The following is a 24,364-nucleotide window of genomic DNA, read 5'->3' as shown; positions in this document are numbered from 1 at the left end:
GGTCCCTATGTCTATATTTTTGCTTTCAATACACAATTTTTCTGATTTGTCAAAACCACTGTGCAATAACTAATGTCACACACTAAAATCTCAGTGGTTTGCTTCCATTTAAGGACTCGTATGATCAATCTAGCTTGAAAAAGAATTTCTGTTCATCTTCAACCCTAGTCCTTTTTTAGGTAATAATTTTATTCTTGAGACATATTGTCCTCAGAACCCATGTGACAGGTATGGACCTTGAGGAAGTGAAATCGGAGGCCCATTAAGAAGCAATTTCATGTCCTGGTTACAGCAGATTTCATCACCTCATCTGCCTCTTGGTTTTGCCAGCTTTGATTGTAATTCATCAGATGGAAAGAGGAAAAATTTAGACAACCAGGGAAGCCAAAATATAATTAAAACAGACTGGAGAGTGGATGAAGCACAGGGACTCTGAAAAAATATCAGTGGCATCAAATGGGCTTTCTTAGGGCTCTGATATTTTCAAAACATATCTGTGAACTGGGACTCTGCTCAGCAATATGCTCCTCCCCTGATCAGTACTAGTACATTCAGCTGTAATTCACAATGGGTGATGAGTTCAATTTGAGGATAATGAAACAAAAAAAACAGCATAACAGTGGCTGAAGCAAGAAATATCTGGTTTATTTCTCCTGTAGACAAGGTGTGATGGCTCCACCGTGACTAGGATCTCAGCCATTCCTACCACATGGCAGTGACCTTGCTGACCAAGATGGCGGCATGAGCTCTAGCATCATGTCCAGAAGGAAGGAGCCAGAAGGGAAGAGGAAAGGGCAAGAGAGCATGCTTCCTCCCTCTAAGGATGCTCCCGGAAGGTGCTCACACTACATCTGCTCAGGTTCTGCTCACATCACTTTAAAGTGAGTCGCTCAGCCTGAAAATGTCTGACTCTGCGACCCCGTGTACTGTCACTCACCAGGTTCCTCCATCCATGGGATTCTCTGGGCAAGAACACTGGAGTGATTCCCATTTCCTTCTCCAGGGGATCTTCCCGACCCAGGGATCGAACCCGGATCACCTGCATTGCAGGCAGACTCTACCATCTGAGCTACCAGGTTTACATCATGTTAGGTAGAATTGAATGATATGGCCGTACCAGTGGTGAAAGAAATTGAGGAATTTCATTTTTGTCCTGGGAAATTATGCGCCCAGTCACCCGTTCAAAAGATTTATGATTAAAGAAGAAGAGAGAACAGATATTGAGGGAAAACTATCATTATCTGCCAGAGAACTAATTGTTAAATAATGATTGGAATACTTTGATGGCCCCTGAAATCCGACCACCTCTTCTACTGAGACTGGCTTTCCCTCAGTAGGACGCGATGGATGATTTTGCCCTAAGGAATGGTTATAACAAAACCGTGATTGTAGATGAGATACCATTGAGCAGGACATCTAAATTATCGTAGATATCTTAAGTACGCCTTCAGGGAAATCAGACAAAAGGACCTATGCATAACATTTCACAAAGGAGAATAAAATGTGTATCCAACTTCATGAAAACTGATAACTTCTATTTAAGCAATGTTTTGATAAACACATAAAAATGTTCCTCTCCTCCCTAACTGCACTTTAGCATCACCTGGGGAGTTGGTCTTGTTGCAGTTGCTGTTGTTTCCTTCCTTATTGTCTGGTAATTCCTATGCCGAGCACACACCTGAGACCAATTAATCCAGGATCTGGAGGGTACAGAGAAGGGAAGTGGGACCAGGTCTCTGGATGTTTTAAAAGCACCTTCTCAAGCATAGAAGTCCATCCATAGGAACTGCTAATGGAGGCTTAGAATGTAAGCATTAAACAGTGCGGCACTGATGCTTTTAATTGCACTCAAGAGAAAAGCACAATTAAGAAAATCTGTGATGTGATTGATCTCTCTGTATAGCGGACTTTATTTTGCACTAAATAAGTCACTGAGGTCAATTAAACACATCTCTGATGACTTTCCTTTAAAACCCAACATTTCTTTTTCTTCCAGGTTCATTATATAAAGCGATCCTAATGATATAATATGTAGTACCAAAATACTTTGGGGCTTCCCTGGTGGTTCAACGGTAAAGAACCTGCCTGCCAGTGCAGAAGATGCAAGAGATGTGAGTTTGATCCCTGGGTTGGGAGGATCCCTGGAGAAGGAAACGGCAACCCACTCCAGTATTCTTGCCTGGGAAATCCCATGGACAGGAGAGCCTGGCAGGCTACAGTCCATGGGGTCACAAGAGTCGGACACAACCTAACAAGTAAACAACAATGAAATACTTTTTACGTGCAAGAAAAGGGAAGACTTAAGTGCTCAACATGATAGAAAATATAAGATTTAATTGAGATCCTTTAATGCCTTCACACAAACTTTCAGTTCTACCTGGTGATACCAGGGGCCTGGGCGTCTCAGAGATAACCCATTGTCCTTATAGCCAGGAGGCTTTTGGTAGTTCTAGCATTCCTAAAGAAAGGGGACAGGCATAGGAAGATAAAACCTTTCCCTTGAAAATTAATGTAAAGCCAATCCCTATAACCAGTATGAAAAAAACATATATATATATATTCTAAGCCCAGATCTGCCCTGACTACCAGCAAGACTTCTGTTAAAAATCACTCACTCTCCTCAAAGCGAGGTGTCCTCATTTGTCCACATGGGCATTTGACCAGCAGTATCCAGATCCCCTTTGGCTCCAGAATCCTAAGTTTCTCCCCAGCAGTCATCCTAGCTGGAAAGAAAAGTACTAAATCAGATTTCCTGTCCAAATCCTTGCATCTGTCCTCCCCTGACCACAGGTCATGTGAGAATAGCCACAATGACTAGAGGGAAAATCTTCAATTTGAGCCTCTCCCAGGTTCCCCTGACGATGTAAGTACATTAAGTTCAGGGAATGTGGTTGGAGTGTGCTCAGGGGTTACACACATAACACAGAAAACACCTGGCATGAGTTCTCTCTCAGGGTCTCTAGGGAGGGCCACAGCCTAAAGCTCGGAGACTTTCCAAGAGGTACTTAGCAGTCACAGGATGCAAAACTTTCCAGTGGTCCAGAGAACAAAACCGACTTTGGAATGGGTAGAAGTGCTGAGGCCCTAAGGGGATCAATCTCATAAAAATCCAGATACCAAGGATGAACATGGAAACAAGGCCTAGAAAGCTGGAGACGTGTGGACGTGAGAAACCTGAAGTGTGTCTCAGTTGCCAGAATGAAGAACCACGGATTTCGTTTGTACACTGCAATGCACAGACTTGTGGACGGAGTGAAGATACCTGAGAGTTTTTGTACACAGTTGCATGCCACTCGTTGAGGATTCTGATGAAGAAATGACAAGGTTAATGGGGAAATCAATGAGAGTCCAGAGCAGCGTCTATCAGAAACTAGAACACCAGACTACTCAAAGGCAGGGCCAGATGAAAGGAGGATTGGTTATGAGACTTAAGAGAATTAAGATAGATATCTTTGTTGATAGTACATCAAATATTCTTCCAATTGCTTGCTGCAGAATCCCAGGTTCGTTTAGGGCAGTGATATATCCTACTAGAAATTCTCAGTCTCACAGCCTCCCTTGAATGAGCAAGGGGTGTATGGGTGGGGAATAGGGTCATGAGATAGCTCTGGCCCAAGTGATGCAGACATTAAACCCTGGAGATGCCAATCTCTCCCAAATCAGAACATACAAAAAACCCTGAAGGGGGCAGGCTATTGACTCCTCTTCTTCCCCTAGCCCGGAGTGTGACTATGTTGTTGGAGCTACAGCCTCCATTTTGCAACTATGAGACAAAAAGACAAAAACTGGAAGGCAAGGATGGGAGGACAAATGATGGAGGGAGGCTGGGATATCACAGAACCTCCAGACCACCCTGGACTTTGAGCTATAAGAGGAAGTAAAGCATTATTTGATTAAGGTGAATTACAGACAGACTATAATATTCAATAATCCAAACAGTTCATTAATTACAGTTTAATAAGACTTTATGGCTTCACAATAGTAAAGAATTGGAAAGCATGAAAAACCTGTACAATAGAGCATATCCTGCTTTTCCAACATCTGCTCGTAGGAACCAATCAAACGTCTCTTGTTGATAATGTAATCTCCCTTGAGATTTAAAAAAAAAAATAAAGTCTTCCAAGAGCCCGATGAACTCAGAGCTTTAAGACACACGTGAAGGAATTCTCAGCCTACCCTTATGAAAAGCAGGGTGTTTCTGCCATTTCTAGTAACAAAGAGGGAAAGACAGAAAGGGACTAAAATTAGAATCATGCCAGGGCCCTGACATTTGCGATGATATGAAAACTACCAACTGGCACTTATAAATGACGAGAGACCCGCAGGAGACAATCACCTCTGTCTGTGTAGCTGATTAGTTTGAAAGGCAGCATGAAGACTCAGTGGTTACAGATAATGCTTGAAGAATTTCGGATTAGCTGAAGAGAGACAAATAGGAAAATGCTATTTTTCCGGTTTGTGAGGAGGGACTGAGGCCTGAACACCCGGCTGCTAGAAGAAATAAACTCCCTCTGGGCTGTGCTGTATGTGTTGCTTGGAGCAAGTAGCATTCGCCTGCTGTACGGACTGGCCAGACACGTCAACGTGTGCATAAGCCTGGTGATGCCCTGGCATCTAGTCAGTCTACTAACTGGACGTGGGTGAAAGTGCAAAACAGAAAAGACCCGCTCAGCCCAGGAGTGATCGTTTATTAGGAAAACCTGAACTTTCAGAGGCGCTTCCTTCTAGAAACACAGCCTGTGATGCATTCAAACACACCTCCACCAAGGAGCGTGTCTACACTTTCCTTCCTGGGAGATGGACCCTCAGAGATGCCTGTTGTCGTGAACCCTGGTCAAGAGCCATCCCATCCAGTGGGACCCAGAGCTGACCCCCACCTCAGCACTGCTGGCTTAGGATGGAGCAGCAGTACAATGTACAGAATTGCCATTTCATTATAAAGAATGTTTACAGAACCATGCTGATATTTAATAAAATCAGTAGCTTTTATTGCTTCATCGTGAACCTATTTGAGTGAAACTGAGCTTGTCTCTGCTTCCACTGTCGTGCCTGTCAGTCCAGGTGGCTGTCAGATACTCTGCTCAGACACCACCGTAGCTTTTGTACCGTGAGTGCAAATGTCAACACAGGCAGGCTTGTTGCCAGTGATAAAATTTGACCTTTCAAGAGAAAAAGAGAAATCTCAAAAACGTGCTCTGTCAATGGGAGCTTGCCAACACTGAAAGATTTTTCTGATGAACTCAGTTGTGATATTAGCAAATAGAATTTCTTGTGTTAGTCGCTCAGTTGTGTCTGACTCCTTGCAGTCCCCATGGACGGCAGCCTGCCAGGCTTCTCTGTCCATGGAATTCTCCAGGCAAAAATTCTGGAGTGGACTGCCACCTCCTTCTCCAAGGATTTCTTGATGCTGTACTAAAAAATGTGACAACTGAAAGGTCTTCATAACTCGGCAAGTCATTTTTTTCAAATGACCAAAGAATGGTATTATAAAGTAACGTGAGGCTAAAAGACCTATTCAAAGTGCAAGACCACTGGATTTTATGGTTGCAGTTGTTCAGTCACAAAGAGTCGGATGTGACTTAGTGACTGAAGAGTCACGTCCGACTCTTTGTGACCCCATGGACTGCAACATGCCAGGCTTCTCTGTCCTTCCACTGTCTCCCAGAGTTGGCTCAAACTCATGTCCATTGAGTCAATGATGCCATCCAACCATCTCATCCTCTGTTGTCCCCTTCTCCAGAACCTTGTTGCGTTTTCATATTCTGCATTGCAATTAACCTGTAACAAATACCACTCTTTTAAATGTCAGATTTTAGTGTGATATCAAACAAGTACACCCACAATTATCTATAAAGGCTAATAAAACATGTCTTTATTTTTCAACTACATGTCTGTCTGAGGCTGGATGTTCTTGGTATATTTCAACCAATCTGCATGCTGCAACAGATTGAACACAGACTCAGACATAAGACTCAGCTGTCTTCTATCAAACTAGACATTAAAGAGATCTGTAAAACTGTGAAGTAATGTCATTTCTCTCACAAAAATTTTGCTTTAGGAAATATGGCTATTTTTAATTAGAATGTTAATCATATTAATGAGTTCATGGACAGTTTTAATGAATCAATAAATAAATATGTTTAAATTTTGTCAGTTTTAATCCCTAATGCAGTCAATATCAGTAGATATAACCCACAAAAACAAAAGGCCTTTGGGATTCTCAAGAAATTTTAAGAGTGGAGGGCATGGCAACCCACTCCAGTACTCTTACCCAGAGAATCCCATGGACAGAGGAGCCATAGGGGAGCACAGAGGCAGACTTGGCTGAAGGGATTTAGCACGCACATGCGAAGGACCCAGGTGAAAAACTTTGCGAGCTACTGACTTAAGTCAAAAAAATGATAAGTATTTGAAAAAGTAGTACTTGGAAAGATGAGCCTTTGGTGCGTTCCAGAATTCGTCCAGATATGCACCGTGCTAGGCAAAAAAAATAGCTCCAAAGATGTCCAAGTCTTACTTTCTGGAACTTGGGAATATGTTACCTTATGAGGTAAAATGAAGCAAGATGCTACTGGCTGACTTTGACAAAGGGAGATTATCCAGGTGAAAGACAGAGGTGGAAGGGCAGTGTCAGGGTGATGCAGGGTAAGAAAAACTCCACCGGCCAAAGCTGGGTTTGAGGATTGGAAGGGGCCACAAGCTAAGGAAGGCTGCAGCCCCCAGAAGCCTAAAAACCAGAGAGAACAGATCTCTCCTTGGAACCCCCAGCAAGGAACACAGACCTGCCAACACCTGGATTTTAACCCAGCAGCACCCATGTCCAACTTCTGGCATCCGGAACAGTCAGATAATTAACGTGTGTTGTTTTAAGCCACTTTCAATGTCAAGTTTTACCTGAGCTCTGTAATCCTGGAAAACGGCCAACATTAAAAAGTTGCCCTGCCATTCTGAGCTTGGAGAAATGACTCACCACAAAGACCCCTACAGTTTAGATACAACTCATGGATACCCTCTACCTAACACAAGACACCTACCATCAAAATCCCCTCTCTTCGCCTCCTAAATGATTAGCTGAGCTGTTTTGTCCACACAGTCAAATGGAACAAAATGCTTGCCACAATAATATTGCTTAAGTTTCTCTCCCTCCTGACCCCTGAACTTTGACCCACCCACTGCCAGAACCCACACAGAGCCCCTCCTTAATGTTCCTGCCTAAAAATAGGGTGACCTCAAGGAGGAATACCCTTAGATCCACTATCCTATCTTGCCACCCTCCTCACTCATCCCACTTTCCATATCTGGTTCTTTCTAGCCCTGCACACTCCTTCTTTACAAGAGAAGGCTTTGTTCTGCCTGATCTTGGAGACGCTTGCACCTTTATGGCCAGAGACTTCCCTCTGTTGCAACAGTCCTTAATCACCCTTGAAAGAACCTTTTCAAATCAAGGGCCTCCTTACCAAGTGGAGGTTTTTTATTTGACCCCACTAAGTACCTGGAGTCTTCTCAGGTGGCTCAGTGATAAAGAATCTGCCTGCCAGTGCAGGAGACACGGGTTTGATCCCTGAGGCAGGAAGAGCCCCTAGTGTAGGCAATGGAAATCCACTCCAATATTCTTGCCTGGGAAATCCCACGGACAGAGGAGCCTGGCCACAGCCCATGGGGTCACAAAAGAGTCAGACACGACTTAAACGACTAAACAACAACAACAGCTAAATATCTAGTCAGCAGCAATCGGAAACTAATATGGTAGATTAACTGGAAAGTGATGAAGCTCAAGCCCCTTTCTGTTCCTGTTCTAAATAAATATTTTTAAGCAACAGGGACAATAAAAAAAAAAATCTGTTCAGCCCAGCTAATAGCGTGTTACTACCCAAAGTCATCTTGGGAGAATGGGACAAGGCAGTATCAGGAGATAAGAACATCATTTGCCCCTCATCTGTAATTTCTATCACAGTGCCAGCTGTGGCACTCTATATGGCAGCTCTCAGAGCAAACGTGGTGACCATTTGGGATCGAAGCGGGTTACCAAAGTGAGGATCTCTGATAGCTCAAATCAATGATTCCTCCATCCTTACTTGCAGGCAGCATAGCAGGAAGTCTGAAAGAACCATCTTAAAGTCCTCAGTGGCCCAGAGCCCAGATCATCACTGCAGGAGACCCCCTGAGAGCCCAAACACGAGTGCAGTGGACCTGTTAGAATCCTCTTTTCTAATACAAGTCTGTATATGGGAACTCTTACTTCATTTAAAAGTCAAAACGTAAAACTTGTGGAATGAATACAAATCACACCATTCCCCAGGGTGAAAAAGTGGAAAAAGAATCTTCTCTCAATCATAATATTTGAAATCCTTGAGGAGTACCGCTGCCCCAAACCTTATATAGTATTCGCAAGGATGTTATTCCAACAGAAAATGACTTTGTTCCCCTGTTTGCAATATTCTGAGCATTAGGAGGTGTGATAGCTGACATCTGGGAGTCGCAAAATGAAACCTTTTAGTTCGTAAGAAAGAAATCTTTATCTCCTTAAAGTCAACCTGATGAACCAGATGTTTGAATGATCTTAAATGCTATTGTAATATCTTAATTTCTCCCTTTTTTTTAACTTGAGGATTTAAAAATGAAGATGCAAAGGGCTCACCAAGTGAAAACTCAGCAGCCTAGCTTGTGAAGGAGTCACAAGCACACAGACACTTATACACACACATACACACACACACACACTCTTCCATCATGGCAGATCACCCCAGCACAGCCTGCTGGTCAACCCTCCGTATCTAAATCCACAGGTTGCAAACTTCATCTGCCCAGAACACTCGTGGCCATCTGACAAATCACTGCTGGGTCAGACAACCACCATGCGTCCACCTCAGCCATCCCCAGCTTTTCCACACGGTAGGTAGACTCTGAGACTTCTGGCTTATCATTCTATAAAATGCAGAGCAAGCAATTTAATATATCTTGTAAAACAAAAAGGAGTGACTTGGGAGCTCTCCCCACAGCTGCACTCCTAGCCACATTTTATTACTATTCCATCTCTCTCTTGGAGCCTGGCAACCTGGTTTGCATTTCCCCTGCAGCTTGAAATCTGCAGGAGGCCTTTCCCAGCTGAGCGACCCACGGCAGGGGTGATGGCCCTTCTCCAAGGAGCACACAGGAGGGTACAGGTGCTGTTTCCAACCAGCCACCTGACAAAACTGGGAATTGTCCGCATGTGGGGTTGGAGGTTGTGGAGGAGAGTTAGAAAAGGCAAAAGAGAAATAAAAGAAAGTAGGTTGAGCCTAAAATGAACTCGACAATGTGCGTGGACAATGTCCATCTCTGGCTCACCTTTGATTGCTGAACACACAAAGCCTTCTGAACCTGAGGTCCCTGAGTGGCTCTGGGGGAGAGAGATGGTTTCCTGTTACTGGATGCAAAATTGTGGGGGTTGGTGAGGAGGTGAAAACAATTTTAATCAGATTTTCAATAAAAGGTGAAAACTCACCTTCAGTTCAGTCGCTCAGTGGTGTCTGACTCTGCAACCCCATGGACTGCAGCACACCAGGCTTCCCTGTCCATCACCAACTCCCAGAGTTTGCTCAAACTCATCTCCATCGAGTTGGTAATGCCATCCAAACATTTCAACCTCTGTCATTCCCTTCTCCTCCTGCCTTCAGCTCTTGCCTTGAGAACCCCATGAAAACCCATCTTAGTAAGGTTTAAAATTCAACTGAGTCAGGAATATCCTCTTTAAACTCTCTGGCACAGCTATTAAAAATCATCTCTCTCATCTCTATGTTTTAACTTCATATATAGCCAGAATAAAGTTTCTGGTTCTTTTTTATTTTGTTTCTGTGTCCAAGAAAGAAAATAAAAGTGGAAGAAATGGAGAAACAAAGAAGGAGGGAGAAGACAAAAATTGGAATATGAGACAAATTAGCCAGCTAGATCAAAATGAAAAGTAAAGGATAGAGGAAAAAAAGAGGATCAAATAAGAAATCACTGCTCTCCAGGAATTCTAGAGTGGGCAGTATCACTTATTCCAATGCTCCCTTTTAACAAGTGAAAATATTAAGTAATTTATTAAAGACCAAACAGCTAAACTCTGGCCTGAGCCAGCCACCATGCATTTTAAAACAAGCAGCAAGATAACTGACCAGGGTGAAACTGAAAAGCAAGTGAAGTCGCTCAGTCGTGTCCGACTCCTGGCGACCCCGTGGAATGCAGCCCACCAGGCTCCTCTGTCCATGGGAGTTTCCAGGCAAGAATACTGGAGTGGGGTGCCATTTCCTTCTCCAGGAGATCTTCCTGACTCAGGGATTGAACGTGGGTCTCCTGCACTGTAGACAGACGCTTTACTGTCTGAGCCACCAGGGAAGTCCAAGGTGAAGACCAGGGTGAGAGAGTCATAAACCATTACACAGAAACATCACCTGCTGGATCTCCAACAGATTCCTTCTAGAACATACTTCACTCTGGATTCTCTTTTAGAGATGTTATGGGGGCACAAAAGTGCATAGTGATGACCAGACTAAAACTGAACAAATTCAAGTGAAGATTTTTTTTTTTTAATTTTTATTTGGTGATATTTGGTTTTACCAGTTTTCTTCCTACCTATCACTGTGCCCAGGGAATTGAGAGAATTGGATTCAAGAAACATGTTTGCATTTCCTTAAAGTTGATTCTGTTGTTTCATGCCCCTCTCTGGCATCTGTGTGCATATTACTGTTTAAAAATATGTTGTTCAATGGACATGTGGACACGGAAGGTAGGGGAGGGTGAGACAAACTGGGAGGATAGAACTGACATATATACACTCACGTGACTAAAATAAATAGCTAGTGGGAAACTGCTGTATAACACAGGGAACTCAGCTCGGTGCTCTGTGATGACACAGAGGGGTGGGTTGGAGAGGGATAGGGGGTCTAGGAGGGAGGGGATATATATATACATATAGCTGATTCACTTTGCTGTTCAGCAGAAAATAACACATTGTAAAGCAATGATACTCCAATTAAAATATATATATAACTGAAAAGCATTAAAAAAAAATTTTTAATTAAAATTTTTTAAAAATAAAACTATGTGTTCAAGAGCACTCAATGACCTGAGCAGAACAAGAGGGGTGTCAGGGCCATGGTTCAAGGCTCCTCAGGCCTTCACCCCATATACTCAATGTCTCCGTGTTAGTCTTTGCCAAGGTCACCAGGAACGTCACCCAGCCAAGTGTCCAAACACCCTGCCCCCTTCTCCTCCCTGCCTTTAGTCCCTCTCTCCAGAATGCCCTTCCTCCTCTGCCCATCTGGTGGGCACCTGCTTGTGCCCTCCTTCTCCCTGACCCCACCATTGGAAGAATGGTCCCCTTTTTCCCACGACCCCTCTCTAACGCTGTTGGAGGTAAGCGCCACATCTTAATTCATCTCAGAAGGCCCAGCAGTTGGCTGAAGGTCTGGTCTATAGAAGGAAGTCTCTGACTGTGCAAGTGTTGAATTAAAGTTAAATGCATCTAGAATTGATTCACCTGACAAGCATATTTTTATCTTCTACTGTGTACTCTGTCTGAGCTCTGAGGAAGAGATATAAGGCTGAATAAGAAAAGATACATGCGCCCCAGTGTTCATCGCAACATTGTTTATGAAGCCAAGACATGGATGCAACCTAAGTGTGCATCAATAGATGACTGGACAAAGATGTGGTATATATGTGTGTATACACACACACACACACATACACACACAATGGAATATTACTCGGCCATAAAAAAGAACAAAATACAGCCATTTGTAGAAACATGGATGGACCTAGAGCTTATCATACTAACTAAAGTCAGTCAGAAAAAGAAAGGCAAATATCACATAATATCACTAATATGTGGAATCTAATTTTTAAAAATGATACAAATGAACTTATTTCCAAAACAGAAATAGACTCACAGACTTTGAAAACAAAGGTATGGTTACCAAAGGGGAAACACAGCTGGAGGAATAAATTAGAAGGCTGAGATTAACGAACAACACTACTATATAGAGAGCCAACAGGACCTATTGTATAGCACAGAGAACTCTACTCAATATTCTGTAACAACCTATATGGGTAAAGATTCAGGAAAGAATGAATATATGTATATGTATAACTGAGTCACTTTTCTGTATACCTGAAACTAATGCAACATTGTATATCAGCTATACTCTAATAAAATTTTTTTAAAGAAGTTGAATAAGCCACTGTTTCTGTTACAGAATCCTTTTAGTCTAATGAAAATGAATGCAAATCTGGCAATACTATGGGAGAAAAAAAGTATCTAAGTTTATTCCCTCTGATAATAGTTCTGAGACATCGTATTCACGGAAGAATATTCTACCATTAACTTCTGAGGAATTCACTTCACTGTATATCACATCCATGCCTAATGAAGGTTTAATAGTTTGATATTTTTAAAGTTAAATTCAAGTTGACAAAGGCCTGGAGGTATTAGGGTTGGGTTGGGGAAATACAAGAGAAAAAGGGAGAAAATTAAACATGAGAACAAGAAAAATAAAAAAGATAATCAAATGTTACAGTATGAGATTTCATTCAATTTCTTTGTCTCAAACTAAAGGCTTAGAGAGAATTTCCCTTTATTCTTTAGAAAATCTGCAGCCAGCCCAGGAGGCCAGGCACGTACTCCGTTCCTACCTCAAGACTTCATTTATAGCATTCTCCTATTTTTAAAAATGGATTTCTGTGAAATGTTTAATAATGTGGATTGGTTTCTTTTGGGTCTGCCTCTGCACTGCAGCTGCATAAAAAAAGACATTAATAACTTCTCTGTTAATGGGTTTTTCAGAGTCTCCGAAGATTCACCTTGTACATCATCACTTCCTCCCACTTAGCCCCCTGGCTAAATCTCCATTGCCCTTGTAAGACATCCTCAAGACATATTGCTTAAGTTAAAGATGGTCCTTAGGAGAAATAACTTCTCATACCACGCACAACACAGGTTCACACACTGGCAGAGCTGAAGGGCCATCGTTTCATGTGTCGTTTTGAATTTGTCCCGTGAAATGTTCCACTCCGAGGGCTGACCCTGTCTTGTAAATGAAGAATGCCGGTGACAAGGGCAGCCGAGGCTCTATCCCAGACCTGAGAGGTGACCTTGAACCAGTCCCTTCACCTTTGTGTCCTTTGCCTGGCACCTGTGCCAGCTCCCAAGGAACAGTTTCGTAACGAGGGCTGTGGAGTTTCCAGGACATTTTTGCAGTTTTGAAACCAATAGAAAAGGTAAAGAAAAGACCATAAAACTGCAGTTCCCTAAGTATATATTTGTGTGGGTGTGTATATACATTGGTTCAGTTCAGTTCATTTCAGTCACTAAGTCATGTCTGACTCTTTGTGACCATGGGACTGTAGCCCAACAGTCTCCTCTGTCCATGGGATTTCCCAGGCAAGAATACTGGAGTGGGTTGCCATTTCCTCCTCCAGGGGACCTTCCCAAACCAGGGACTGAACCTGTGTCTCCTGTATTGACAGGCAGATTCTTTACCACTGAGCAACCAGGGAAGCCCATATGTTGTCATAGCCTGTATGGAGGAAAACTTGAGATCCATTTCAAGACTTTTACTATCTTTATAATCTATGTAGCGATATACTGAATACATAAAAGTGCCATGTATCTACTTATATACTCATATATCATATATATAGTACATACATATACATATATACTCATATATCATATATATAGTACATCAGTCCAGTTCAGTCGCTCAGTCGTGTCAGACTCTCTGCGACCCCATGAATTGCAGCATGTCAGGCCTCTCTGTCCATCACCAACTCCCGTAGTCTACCCAAACCCATGTTCATCGAGTCGGTGATGCCATCCAACCATCTCATCCTCTGTCGTCCTCTTCTCCTCCCACCCCCAATCCTACCCAGCATTAGGGTCTTTTCCAATGAGTCAACCCTTCGCATGAGATGGCCAAAGTATTGGAGCTTCAGCTTCAACATCAGACCTTCCAATGAACACCCAGGATTGATCTCTTTTAGGATGGATTGATTGGATCTCCTTGCAGTCCAAGGGACTCTCAAGAGTCTTCTCCAACACCACAGTTCAAAAGCATCAATTCTGCGGCGCTCAGCTTTCTTCACCGTCCAACTCTCACATCCATACATGACCACTGGAAAAACCATAGCCTTGACTAGACGGACTTTTGTTGGCAAAGTAATGTCTCTGCTTTTAAATATGCTGTCTAGGTTGGCCATAACCTTCCTTCCAAGGAGTAAGCGTCTTTTAATTTCATGGCTGCAGTCACCATCAGCAGTGATTCTGGAGCCCAAAAAAGTAAAGTCTGACACTGTTTCCACTGTTTCCCCATCTATTTCCCATGGAGTGATGGGACCAGATGCCATGATCTTAGTTTTCTGAACGTTGAGCTTTAAGCCAACTTTTTCACTCTCCTCCTTCACCTTCATCAAGAGGCGCTTTAGTTCTTCTTCACTTTCTGCCATAAGGATGGTGTCATCCGCATATCTGAGGTTATTGATATTTCTCCCGGCAATCTTGATTCCAGCTTGTGTTTCTTCCAACCCATACCTATACATATATACTCATATATCATATATACAGGCTGCCATCTATGGGGTCGCACAGAGTCGGACATGACTGACAAGATTAGCAGCAGTAGTACAGACATATACATATGCACTCATATGTAAGTAGATACATCGCATTTTTATGTATACAGTATATCATTACATAGGTTATAAAGATAGTAGAAGTCTTGAAATGGATCTCAAATTTTCCTCCGTACAGGCTATGACGTCACAGACTGTAACACATCCAAGCGTGGGAACCATGCCAGCTCATGTCTATCATTGCATCCAGTCTTTAAATGTTAGCTTTCACTGGCCCAGTGGAAATGGAGCCTGCCTCCCCTCTAAATGTCAGTCGTTAGAACTAGTAACTGCTGCCAGCCTGCTCTAGCTTGCAAATAAAACCTGAATTCAGATGTGACGAGCAAAGAATCCACGGCCATCCTTACTAAAGCAGGAATGTTTTACCTTCCATCAGTTGTAGACAGCTTTAAGAATCAAAGAAAGAAAGGTACATCAGTATATATCCACAAAAGCTTGCACGTGATTTTTGGAAGATCTTAGGTCGTAGCTAACTAAAGCGCTAATTCTGCTCTTGAAATATTTTTAGAAGCACCTTGTCTCATGTCCTCACATCCTTCCCTTTTACCTTCAGGTTGGCAGTTCTTTGTTTCATTGCTGAATGCAGAACACTTGTTTTAAACGGTCACCACTGAAACTAACAGGTAATTACAGGGGCTTTTCTGGTGGCTCAGACAGTAAAGAATCTGCCTGCAAGCCAGGAGACCCAGATTTGATCCTTGGGTCAGGAAGATCCCCTAGAGAAAGGAATGGCAACCCACTGCAGTATTCTTGTCTGGAGAATTCCATGGACAGAGGAAACTGGCGGGCTATAGTTCATGGGGTCAAAAAGAGTCAGACACAACTAAATAACTAACACACACACACACACACACACACACACACAGATATGTGTCACCATGCTGCACTTAAATAAATGACAGTCTGATTTCCAAAGCAGCACCAGTTTTAGACAGATGACAAAGCGTCTGAGGCTCTGAGATCAGTTTTAAAATAAATGGCTGTCTCACGCTACTCACCACTCCATCTCGGGACTGTCAGAGGCTGCCTGTTCGTCGTTCACATCCGAGGAAGCTTGGCCAACTGGCACTCAGAGGAGATGACAGATATCAACGGCATCAGTCTCTGCAGGCCTGCAAGTGCTACACCAAATGTGCAGACACAAAGCATGACATGACGGATATCCTGGGGCGGCAGCTGCAAATAAATAGCAGACAATGAAGAGAGGCTTCCAAACCTGGGACTTGTGGTTATGACTCAGTGCACTGCAATGGCTCAAAGCACAGACCTTAGACTCCAGCTGACTTCCTTGCGCCATTGATACTCCACTAGTTACTGAACCACTCTGATCGCTAGTGTCTCTCTTATAGAAAACGGGGGTAGGGTGGGGGTGGGGAGATCTCCATTTGCCAGGGTTAAGAGGGAGAAGAGAGGGAGAACTCTCCAGTGTCTCCTCTTATAGGGCACTAATCCTATCAGGTCAGGACCCCATCCTTATGACTTGTTTTAACCTTAATTATGCAACAGTTAGAACTGGACATGGAACAACAGACTGGTTCCAAATAGGAAAAGGAGTACGTCAAGGCTGTGTATTGTCACCTTGCTTATTTAACTTATATGCAGACTACATCATGAGAAATGCTGGGCTGGAAGAAACACAAGCTGGAATCAAGATTGCTGGGAGAAATATCAAGAACCTCAGATATGCAGATGACACCACCCTTATGGCAGAAAGCGAAGAAGAACTAAAGAGCCTCTTGGTGAAAGAGGAGAGTGAAAATGTTGGCTTAAAGCTCAACGTTTAGAAAACTAAGATCATGGCATCTGGTCCCATCACTTCATGGGAAATAGATGGGGAAACAGTGGAAACAGTGTCAGACTTTATTTTTGGGGGCTCCAAAATCACTGCTGATGGTGATTGCAGCCATGAAATTAAAAGACGCTTACTCCTTGGAAGGAAGGTTATGACCAACCTAGATAGCATATTTAAAAGCAGAGACATTACTTTGCCAACAAAGGTCCATCTAGTCAAGGCTATTGTTTTTCCAGTGGTCATGTATGGATGTGAGAGTTGGATGGTGAAGAAAGCTGAGCGCCGCAGAATTGATACTTTTGAACTGTGGTGTTGGAGAAGACTCCTGAGAGTCCCTTGGACTGCAAGGAGATCCAATCAATCCATCCTAAAGGAAATCAGTCTTGGGTGTTCATTGGAAGGACTGATGCTGAAGCTGAAACTCCAATACTTTGGCCACCTCATGTGAAGAGTTGACTCACTGGAAAAGACCCTAATGCTGGAAAGGATTGGGGGCAGGAGGAGGAGGGGACGACAGAGGATGAGATGGCTGGATGGCATCTCCGACTCGATGGATATGGGTTTGGTAAGCTCCAGGAGTTGGTGATGGACAGGGAGGCCTGGCGTGCTGCGATTCATGGGGTCGCAAAGAGTCGGACACGACTGAGCAACTGAACTGAACTGATTCCCCCAAAGGCCCTATGTGCACATACAGTCACATTGTGGGTTAGGGGTTCCAACGTGTGAATTTGAAGGGGCAAAAGACTTTCTGTGTTCTGAGTGATTTGAAATAATGAGATCAAAACTATGATGTTATCTCTGATTTACAAACTTTATAAACATTCAACTGAGAAAAATAAAGCTTCCAAATTGAGAAAAAATAATTCTATATAAAATCTATTTCTCCTTCTCTGAGTGTAGAAGGAGCTATATTAAGCATGGAAATTCTTCAACCCTGACCCACCATGTGAGGATATTTGTACAAGTAGAAGTTTGGGTGATAATGACAGAAGTACAGCACAACATATACTCGGCAACCACAGCAGCAAGCCAGGCAGAAAGAGGAGGCTGACCTGCAATTCCTGCTCCCTCTGCACCAGGCATCGTCAGCACAGGGGCATGGGAACTACAGAGATATGATGTAAGGTTCACATCACACACAGAGAGAGGAAGAAGGCAAATTGAGGCAAGAAGGCAAATTCTCATGCACCAAATTGAGAAAAACCTGCCACGTCCTCTACTAAAGCATCATAGTGTTCTAACTCAATAACTCTGGTTTTTCCAGTGGTCATGTATGGATGTGACAGTTGGACCATAAAGAAGGCTGAGCACTGAAAATCTGATGCTTTTGAACTGTGGTGTTGGAGAAGACTCTTGAGGGTCCTTTGGACTGCAAGGAGATCAAACCAGTCAATCCTAAAGGAAATCAACCATAAACATTTATTGGAAGGACTGATGCTAAGTTGAAAATCCAATATTTTAACTACCTGATGCGAAGAGCTGACTCATTGGGAAAGACCCTCATGTGGGGAAAGATTGAGGGCAGGAGGAGAAGGGGACGACAGAGGACGAGATGTTTGGATGGCATCATCGACTCAATGGACATGAGTTTGAGCAAATTCTGGGAGATAGTGAAGGGCAGGGAAGTCTGCCTGCTGCAGTCCATGGGGTCTCGAAGAGTTGGACACAACTTAGCAACCGAACAACCACAACTTTGGGAAAACTAAAATATGACCAAAAAAATCCCTCTGCGTTTCCACCTGTGCTTATTCCTTCAGTCTGAACAGCATTCCTTTCTTTCCTGGTGAGCAAAATAGTCCCTCAAGACCAAGAGCACTTAGGGGCTTCCCTGGTGGTCCAGGGGTTGAGACTTCACGTTCCATGTAGGGGGTGCAGGGTCCATTACTAGTTGGGGAGTTAAGATTCCACTTGTCTCCCAATTATAAAACAAAATAAACATAAAACATTGTAACAAATTCTATAAAGACTTGTAAGAAATGGTCCGCATCAAAAAAAAAGATCTTAAAGACCAAGGGTACTTACCACTTACTTCCTCTCGAATTTCTCTTAAGTATTAACACCTTTTGTACTCTTGATCATCCTGTGTCCCAATATACTCCCCCCATCATACACACACACACTTCCTACTGTGTGACCTTTTAGCAAGCTTTTCATCTCTCCATGTCTCAACTTCCTCTCCTAAAAATGGGTACAGCATTGAAATTCATCTTGTAGATTTGCGATCTCTACTGAAATCATTGTCTTCTGTACTTCAGTTTGAAGAATTCGTGTTGCTGTCTTCAAGTACTTTGACCTTTACATCTGCAGTGTCTCATCATCTGGTAAGCCCATCTAATTTATTTTTTTATTTCAGATATTGTATTTTTCAGCTTTGTAACTACCCTTGGTTCTTCTTATATCTTTAATTATCACCTTCATTATGTTTATGTTTACTCTTTAAATCTTTGAGCATATTTATGACAGCAGTTTTAAACTCCTTGTCTGTTAATTTATCTATTGTCATTCAGGGGCTTATTGTTAGTTGACTTATTTCTACCCTAACCATGGGCCACATTTTTATCCCCTTTGTTTTTTTTTTTAAGATCTTTTTGATATGGACCATTTTTAAAGTTTTTGTTGAGTTCACTACAATATTGCTTCTGTTTTAGTTTTGGTTTTTTGGCCCCAAGGCATGTGGGGTTTTAGCTCCTCTACCAAGGATCAGACCCCTACTTCCTGCATTGAAAGGACAAGACATAACCACTGGACCACCGAGGGAGTCCTTCCCCTTTTTTTCATGTCCAGTGCTTTTTCATCAGATAGTAGATTTTGTGACTATTATGTTGTATTTTGCTAGGTTCCTTAAGGAGTGTTGAGTTTGTCTGAGCAGGTGTTTAAGGTGGATATCAGCTTGACTGATCTTTTGGATACTTGATTCTAGGGTTTATTACAGCAAGTCTAGAATAGTCTTTATTGGGGGACTTTATCTCTAAGGCATGAACTTTTGGAGTCTCTGCTAAGACATGGCCTCTGGGCTCTCAACCGAATGCCCTAGGTATCCTGCAAGGTCTCTATCTGCCTTGTCGGAAACTGAATGTCTCCTGGTGTCAGCTGGGACAGACAAGCCTGGCGTGCTGCAGTCCATGGGGTCCCAAAGAGTCGGACACGACTTAGCAATTGACCAGCGACAGTGCCAGCTCTGGGACTTATTCCTTTATAGCCCCGTGGTCACTGTCCTTTTCCCAGCCTCACTCCAGCCTTTACCCTGCAAACTCCAGTTCCGTCCAGTTCCCTCCTCTACCGTCTTAGCTCGGTGCAAACATGCTCTGCTTTCATTTCCTCTCCCTGCTCCAAGGACCAAAAGGTGATTTCAGGCGGGAACCTGGGTCTACTCTAAGACTGTCAATGTCCCTTGTTCAAACCTCACATGGCTGTGCTGTCTACTGTCCAATATCTGAAAACAGTATTTTCTCTGTATTGATCAGCATTATAGTTGATTACAGGAGGAGATAGACCCATATCAGTTATCCTTGCATGGTTAGAAGTCCCTACAAACTTCAACACACATTTATTATTCTACTTCTCGTTGAATTATAGCCATTTTAAAAACTGATCATCAGCATCCCCACCTGACAACCTTGAGGTCAAGGACTTTATCTTTCATGTTTGTAGAACCTGAATCTAGCAAAATGCCCAGTATGTAATGAACACTGACATGAGACATTTGTTGGACTGATATGTGTGATTTTCCCCTCCTTCCTGACTCCAGCCTCCAGTTTTCCAGATGTGACTGGCAGGCAGACTTAATTTTCTTTTTTATCACCTTGTTTCCTCATTATTGCTTTTGCTTCCTTCAGACAGAAAGCTGTGCAGTTTAAAGCCAATCTGGTAAATCTACCCCGATTTCTGTTTATTTCTTTACTCGATTTTTAATTTGGGGATTTTGAACCAAACTTTATCCCAAGTCCAACCAATTTAGTTAGAAAGCAGGAGAGATGTGAACTTCACCCTTGGGTGGTGTGTACAAATCAGATAACATGTAAAAGAACTTAAACAGCCCCGGCACAAGGATGGTAGCTAATAAATATGTTATTGTTTCTATATTCTCAACTAATCAGCCATCGAAGAAACAGAAATAATGATAAGAATCTACCATGTTTGCATTTCCAACTACAAGTTAACAGAAACACTCGCTGGTTAATTTGCCTTTAACATGCAAAATTCTCCATCTAACCTTGACCTACATTCAATGTAAGTGTTTTTGTTCACTCGCTTTTTAGTTTCAAGGGGTTTTTAAAATTTTCTTTATTTTTGACTGCGCTGGGTCTTCATTGCCACATGCGGGCTTTCTCTAGTTGCAGCTGGGGGTGGGGGGACACAGTTTACTCTCTAGTTTTGGGGTTTTGGTGGGCAGGCTGCTCCCTGTGGGGGCTTCTCTTGTTGCAGAGGACAGGTCCTAGGGCACGCAGGCTTCAGGAGTCGGGGTGCACAGGCTTAGTTGCCCCAAGGAATGTGGGATCTTCCCAGACCAGGGACTGAACCCTTGTCCTCTGCACTGGCAGGCAGATTCTGAACCCCTAAACCCTGAGGCGAGTCCTAAGTTCATGTTTCATGCTGGTATTTGTCTCTTCTTCATAAGCACAAGCCCCTAGTAGGCAGTAGTATTAGCTCACAGCTAATGTTTATCTAGCACTTACCCTGTGTCAGACTCTGTCTGACAATACACAAGTATTGTGTATCTATTAACTCAAACTCCTACTACTTTATCTCTATTGTAAAGATGAGAAAACTGAGACCCGTAAGGGTTATATCACATGCCTAGGGTCACATACTGGGATTCCAACTCCTGAACCTGAACTTCTGCTCACTATCAGTTCAGTTCAGTTCAGTTGCTCAGTCGTGTCCAGCTCTTTGCAACCCCATGGACCGCAGCACACCAGGCCTTCCTGTCCATCACCAACTCCCAGAGTTTAACCAAACTCACCTCCACCGAGTTGGTGATGCCATCCAACCATCTCATCCTCTGTCGTCCCCTTCTCCTCCTGCCCCCAATCCTTCCCAGCATGGTCTTTTCAAATGAGTCAGCTCTTCGCACGAGGTGGCCAAAGTATTGGAGTTTCAGCTTCAACATCAGTCCTTCCAGTGAACATTCAGGATTGATTTCCTATAGGATAGACTGGTTGGATATCCTTGCAGTCCGAGGGACTCTCAAGAGTCTTCTCCAACACTACAGTTCAAAAGCATCAATTCTTCAGCACTTAGCTTTCTTTATAGTCCAACTCTCATATCCATACATGACCACTGGAAAAACCATAGCCTTGATTAGACGGACCTTTGTTGGCAAAGTACTGTCTCTGCTTTTTAATATGCTGTCTAGGTTAGTCATAACTTTCCCTCCAAGGAGTAAGCGTCTTTTAGTTTCATGGCTGCTCACTCTAAGATGCTATTTTTGCAAAGATGAGCTTATGTTCCTTCACACTGTACTAGTCTTCATACACAGATACAATGTGCCTTCAATTGGACACCAGGGCAGTTTATGCATCATTCCAGATATACTCAGCCCCGTCTGCCCCCTGGGTCTCAGCCACTTCCTCTGCTCCTCTCCTGGCCAGAATGGCTCCACTGAAGACACACCTTTCTGCAGTCATTGCTTCTCGTCTCCTGACACTATCAATTTTCTTCGCCTCTCTAGAGGGCTTCGTGATGGCTGCATTCCATCCATGCCTGCAAGAACTACAACAGTCCCAGGACCCAGATTCAACATGAGGAGACCCATGCAAGGGCTTTTGACTGGTTGTCCAGGGTGACAAAACTTCCTAGCAAGGAGTGTGGAAAGCTCGTGCTTCATGGCAAGCACTTCGACCTAAGACAGACAGGAAGAAACCAGCAGGCAAATTCCTCTCCCTTCCTCCCCATTTGGCTCCTCCAAGACAGAGTGTTTCTATACCACCTCTGTAAAGACATCTCCTGCAACCGAGTAACCAACTGCATTGTCTTAAGAAACTACAGCCAGCTTTGTTGGGCTCTGCTTTGAATTTCCTCCTGTCATCCTTGCCTCAGTTTCCCCCCACCCCCGACCTTGTTTCCCTCAGACTGCATTCACCAACAAAACACAAGTGTGCAATTTTGACTTTAGGCTCTGTCTTCTTGAGCAAAAACAACTTGTTTTCTTCTGATAACACAGATTAATTTGTACTGACACATAAATCTTCTCTCTTTGCATATTAATTAGTTATTGTTGTTTGTGTAACAAATTATCCAATGCTTACTGGCTTAAAGCAATAGCTTTTTTTTTAATCTCATGTTTCTGTGGGGAGGGAATTCAGAAGTGGCTTAGCTGGGTGGTCTGGTTCACGATCTCTAATGAGGTTGCAGTCAGGAGATGAGCCGACATTATAGGAGGGTCTCTTTTTCTCCACCCTCTCCAGCATTTATTATTTGCAGATATGTTTGATGGTGACCATTCTGACCAGTGTGTGATAATACCTCATTGTAGTTTTCATATGCATTCCTCTAATAATTAGCAATGTCGATGCTCTACATTTTGAAGGGAAAAGGAATTTGTGGGAGGTATTAAAGCCATCAGGCTTGGTTTCCCTGGTGGCTGAAAATACATATTTATAAGACAGATCATTGGAGAGAGTCTATAAATGAAACAGAATAATGCTAATAATATGATAAGAGAATTAAACTAATGACCATCACCAAATAGCTGTTTTGCTGTATTGCACTATCAAAAACAATTTACACGTTTTTAGATTTTAATCTGACGTCAAGGAAAGCATCCTGAAGTCATTTCAGTCCATCCTTTTTTTGTTCTTTGTTTCCTTAGATCTATATCTGCATATTATAATCAATAACCCAACATTTGATCAATACTGACTGCATCTACCATCAATATTGACCGGATTTACTAATGAATGTTTTAAAAAATGTTCTCATTTGTCAGTAATCACAAGGTTATTAGAAGAATGAAATAACTTAGCAGGTGAAAAATCATCATAGTGTAGCGCCTGGCACAGTAGATGTTCAATAAATGGTCCCCTCTAAATCAAAATGAAAAAAGGATCTAAACTAACCACTAATGAATCGATATATTTTGGCTTATTGCTTCTTATGTCACTGCAGCTATAATCTTGTAGGCACCAGATATAATCATATAACCTGATTTTTTTCCCTCTGGTCCTAAATGGTAAAAGGTTACTTGTCTCCTTTGCTTGATATTTTATTGGTACAAAACATATAAAAATAATAACATGTCAAGTTGAGCATTCTGCTTAGCTGCCTTCTTTTTAAACTTTCTCTATCCCTTTGGCTTTGACCTTGGGAAAACATGAACAGAATCTCCTCTACACTAATTCTGATGAGGTGAGTACCCTGCATATCCAGTGAGATAGTGGCTTGTGTCATAAATTTCCTACTACAAAATACATCTCTTTAACTGTCTTTAGCTGTTGAAAGAATTAACCTTTTAACTGATAATAAACTTTAATTGCTGATCACAACTAGACCTTTAGATCTATTGTTGCCTAAGAAGACTGCTTTGCATATAAGTAAGGTAAGACTTGTGTGTAGCCACTCACTAAAGATGTTTACGCCTCACCTCTCCGTAAGTTCCGGTGTCAGCCAACTATTAATTGTTTGAGCTAATAGGTAAAAACATAATTGAAATTAATGATCCAATAATTCTATTATATTTTCCAAAAACCTTTTATTTTGTCTTTGTCACAACATCTACCACACTTAAATAACTTAAGTTTGGTCTCCTATTTCTACTACCGATTTGTATAGATGAAATGCCAATAAGCAGACTAAAGTCAAATAGATCACGTAGAGAATAAAAGAAAAGAGATAAGTATAGTAAAAAAAAAAAAAGAATATTTATACCTCAAATAAAAAGAATCAACTGCACTTCCTTATTATAAGAATAGAGTGGGAGAA

General features: G+C 42.5%; 1 long non-coding RNA gene across 1 annotated transcript in view; it reads right to left on the bottom strand.

Moving 5' to 3' along the window:
• LOC145530575 (uncharacterized) overlaps positions 1 to 24,364 on the bottom strand; it is a 170,153-nt gene that overhangs the window by 6,087 nt on the left and 139,702 nt on the right. The window contains exons 6-7 of the long non-coding RNA XR_014071910.1: positions 15,651 to 15,828; positions 2,616 to 2,723 (exon numbers count right to left, since the gene is read on the bottom strand). This is a non-coding gene — a long non-coding RNA (uncharacterized LOC145530575). The remainder of the gene's footprint in view (positions 1 to 2,615; positions 2,724 to 15,650; positions 15,829 to 24,364) is intronic.

The sequence above is a fragment of the Giraffa tippelskirchi genome, chromosome 12 (genome assembly GCF_054371585.1).
Source record: "Giraffa tippelskirchi isolate mGirTip1 chromosome 12, T2T-mGirTip1v1.2.pri, whole genome shotgun sequence".
Lineage (NCBI taxonomy): Eukaryota > Metazoa > Chordata > Mammalia > Artiodactyla > Giraffidae > Giraffa > Giraffa tippelskirchi.
Note: the sequence above shows the minus strand (reverse complement) of the source record. Positions and strands in the feature narration are given on the sequence as shown.